The sequence below is a fragment of the Pteropus vampyrus genome, unplaced genomic scaffold, assembly GCF_000151845.1.
Source record: "Pteropus vampyrus isolate Shadow unplaced genomic scaffold, Pvam_2.0 Scaffold68, whole genome shotgun sequence".
In the NCBI taxonomy this organism is placed as follows: Eukaryota; Metazoa; Chordata; class Mammalia; order Chiroptera; family Pteropodidae; genus Pteropus; species Pteropus vampyrus.
This window is the reverse complement of record NW_011888849.1, coordinates 3,306,228-3,310,340: the sequence shown is the minus strand read 5'-3', so window position 1 is coordinate 3,310,340 and position 4,113 is coordinate 3,306,228. Positions and strand designations below refer to the sequence as shown.

General features: G+C 36.9%; 1 long non-coding RNA gene across 1 annotated transcript in view; it reads right to left on the bottom strand.

Moving 5' to 3' along the window:
- Positions 1-4,113, bottom strand: part of LOC111740783 — a 105,776-nt gene that overhangs the window by 1,579 nt on the left and 100,084 nt on the right. The window lies entirely within an intron of this gene.

The following is a 4,113-nucleotide window of genomic DNA, read 5'->3' as shown; positions in this document are numbered from 1 at the left end:
GTTCATTTGTTGCTTTTAGATCTATATTCCACATATAAGGATTTCATGTGGTTTTCAACTTTTTCTGTCTGGTTTATTTCACTTAGCACGATTATCTCAAGGTCCATCTATGTTGTCGCAAATGGCAGTATTTCATCTCTTCTTATGGTTGAGTAATATTCCATTGTATATATGTACCACAGCTTCTTTAACCAATCTTCTATTGTGGGACACTTTGGTTGCTTCTATGTCTTGGCTACTATGAATAATGCTGCTACAAACATTGGTATACAAATATCCTTTCAGATATGGGTTTTCAAGTCTTTGGGGTAAATACCCAGTAGAGGGATTGCTGGATCATATGGTAGATCAATTCTTAGTGTTTTGAGGAAACTCCATACTGTTTTCCATAGTGGCTGTACCAATCTGCATCCTCTCCAACATTTGTTATTACTTGTCTTGTTGATAACAGCTATTCTAACAGGTGTGAGATGGTATCTCATTGCATTTCCCTAATAGCTAGTGATGTTGAGCATGCTTTCATATATTTGTTGGCCATTTGTGTGTCTTGTTGGGAGAAGTGTCTGTTCAGGTCCTCTGCTCATTTTTTGGTTGGATTGTTTGTTTTTTGTTCTTATTGAGTTGTATGAATTCTTTGTATATTTTAGATATTTGGTCCTTATCGGAGGCGTTGCTTGCAAATATATTTTCCCATTTGGATGGCTGTCTCTCTACCGTGTTGGTGGTTTCTTTTGCTGAGCAGAAGCTTTTTAGTTTGATGTAATCCTATTCATTTATTTTTGCTTTTACTTCCCTTGCCTTTCAGGTCAAATTCATAAAATCCTCTTTAAGTCCAAGGTCCTTGAATTTAGTTTCTATGTTTTCTTCTTTGCCATTTATTATTTCAGGTCTTACATTTATGTTCTTAATTAATTTTGATGTGCAGTGATAGACAACAGTCTAGTTTCATTCTTTTGCAGGTGACTCTCCAGTTTTCCCAGAACTATTTATTAAAGAGGCTTTTATTTCTCCACTGTATGTTTTTGGCTCTTTTGTCAAAAATTATTTGCCCATATAAACATGGATTTACTTCTGGATCCTTGATTCTGTTCACTGGTCTGGGTGTCTGTTTTTCTTAGGCAATGATTTTTTGACAGAAATTTTACATAAGTAATATTGTGTCCTCAGCGCATTGAATCTGGAATTTTGTGACGTCATTTTGTCTCATTATTGGTAATGTTAGCTTTGATCATATGATTACAAATGAAAGCAGTACAAGAGTAGAATAAATAGTATAGAAACTTTATTGCACCTTAATAAGTACCTTTTGTATCTAATAGAAATACGTGAAAAGATACTTTCACACTATGAGAATCTTGCCAATAGTTTTAATATCCATAATGACTCTTGCTTGGATCAATTAATTTTAGTAATTAAAAATGGTGATTTTCTAACTTTTATTTCTTTCACATGTAATATTAAGAATTTTGCTGTAGAAAAAAGCTTTTTCTCTCTCCCTCCTCCTTCTCTCTTCATTTCATTTCCCTCCCATCTTCCTGTGATTGTGTAGTACATTTTTACTATCAGTATGCACTCATGGATTTTTAAAATTCAATATATCATATTCCATCATGATTATTATCCATTTTAAAGCTCAAATTTTTCTCTAATTTGGTCAGTAGAAATACCTTCAAGTTGATTCCTGTCTTTTGGCTTAATCTCATTTTTTTAGCACTTATTTTTTGGCATAACATAATGTTCCAATTTTAATTTGTACTTTCCCTGCCCCCCCCCGCCCCACCCTGCCCCAAAGCAGCCACTTCTTCAAGGATCCCTGGTTCCCTTTAGTTGAAAATAATATTTAGAAACCAAACTCTGGGTACTAGGTGTGCTCACTGGTACTGGGGTGGCATTCCTTCTAGTCTCAGTAAGTAGATAAACTTGGATATATATATTTCTTGTTTTTAAAATAATGAATTCATACTGATAACTAATTCTGATCTATCAAATATACAGAATTAAGTTCATCTATAGTTTGTCCTCAGTACTGGTATGCTTGCCCTCTCTCTCTCTCTCCCTCTCTCTCTCTCATTGAGATCTCTTTCTTTTATTGTTCTGACAGCAAAGTATACAGACAAAAAACATTGGTTAACTGGGCCTTATTAATATAAGGAAGTGCCTGATGTTCCAATGCAAATCTCTGGTTAAGCTGGATTAGAGGACATAGTTTAGACTAGCCTAGTAACTTCTACCAGTTACCTAAAATCCAGAACACTACAACCCACTCAGGTGAAAAAAAAACTCTTGTGGAATAATTATCCATACTCATTCTCATTATCTAATGGAAAGAAAGCTTGGAGCTGATGAAGAAATGAATCATTTAGTGTCCTCTCAGAGGAATTTAATGTCCTATCAGGGAAATCCACAATCAGGAAAATGAGGACCACCACTGGGCCATGAACTATACTTTGAAGAGCCCTGCTAGAGAGTAAGTTTTCCTAGATTAACACCCACATACACATTAAGTATGGTTAGAATGACTATCTGGACTAGTGGTAACCTGACAGTCAAGATCAGGAATAGCAGTTAAAATCTGAGAATTGCAGACAAGTTGATAAAAAAATTATTTATTTTGTGGAATAGCAAATCAAAGCACTTATTCTGTTTTCTGATATTTGGGGTTTCCTAGAAAAAAAAGGGAAAAGGAAGAGGATCAACTAATTGCTAGAGATCCAACATCATTAGTGTTAGGTTGAATTGTGTCCTTCTGAAGATATGTTGAAGCCCCAGTCCACAGTACCACAGATTATGACCTTATTTGGAAATAGGGTCATTACAGATATAATTAGTTAAGAAGAAGTCATACCAGAGTAGTGTAGACCCTTAATTCAATATGACTGATGTCCTCATAAAAGAGGAGAATGCCATGTGAACACAGAGACACACAGAGGTGAGACAGGAAGATGTGAAGATGAAGGCTGAGATTGAAGTGATGCATCTGCAAGCCAAGAAATTCCAAGGATTGCCAGCAAACTCCAAGAGCTAGAAGACATTAAATGCAATTTTGGCGAAAGATCAGAAAGAAGTGAGGAGAGCCACAGGGAAACTTCTATTGTCTTTAAGGATTATAGAGGTTATCATTAACAGAATATCATTAGAAATATGAAAATTAAAGATGCTTTTGGTGAAGACTCAGATGGAAATGAAAAACATGTGATTGGGTATCAGAGGAAAAATAACCCTTGTTATAAAGTGGAAGAGAACTTAACTGAATCATGATTATTTCTCTGTTGGGTGGAAAATAAAACTTGGATATTTATCTGAGGAGATTTCCAAGAAAAGTGTAGAAGGTGCAAGTCTGGTGTCTTCTTGCTGTTTATAATAAAATGTGAGAGGAAAGAAGTAAATTGAGGAAAGAACTGCTAAGCAAAAAGGAACCAGCACTTGATGATTTGGAAAATTCTCAGCCTATCTTTATAGTGTGCTCTGAGACTGGGTCCAGGGTGCAGCTGACGATCATTCACTAAAGTAATTGGGATTTATTTGCTGTCTCAGCAGAAGTCAGTAACAGAGATGAGGTTTTCCAAGAAGAACCTGTGGATAACCCTCATGCCTAGTGGTGTGGATCCTGCAACATCATGGAAGACTGACAAGATTTTTGAGACTATTATACTTGCAGAAACACTACCAGCTTAGACTGAAAGGGACGGAGATGGGAAGAAATAAAGGAAGGATGATTTCAAGGGTAGAGCCATGGATACAGAGGTCAGAGAGGTTGCTGCTATACCACCACCTGGGCCCAGAGGGCACAGGCCCAACTTGTGAGGCCACCAATCCTGGTTCCAGAGGGTAGGACTGCTGCCCAGGGTCAAAGAGGGCAGGGCCACCCCAGCTGACCCAGAGGATAGGGCAGGGAGCCACAGATAATTATTCTCAAGCTTTGAAATCTGATGGGATTTTCTCTGCTAAGTTGTGAACTTACTACAGATCAGTGACCCCTTTTTTTCTTCCAATTTCTCCCTTTTGGAATAGAGTGTCTATCCTATACTGTTCCGGTGATTGTATCTGATAGCAGATAACTTATTTTCTAGGTTTCACATGTCCACACATGGAAAGTAATTTTGCCCCAGGTTG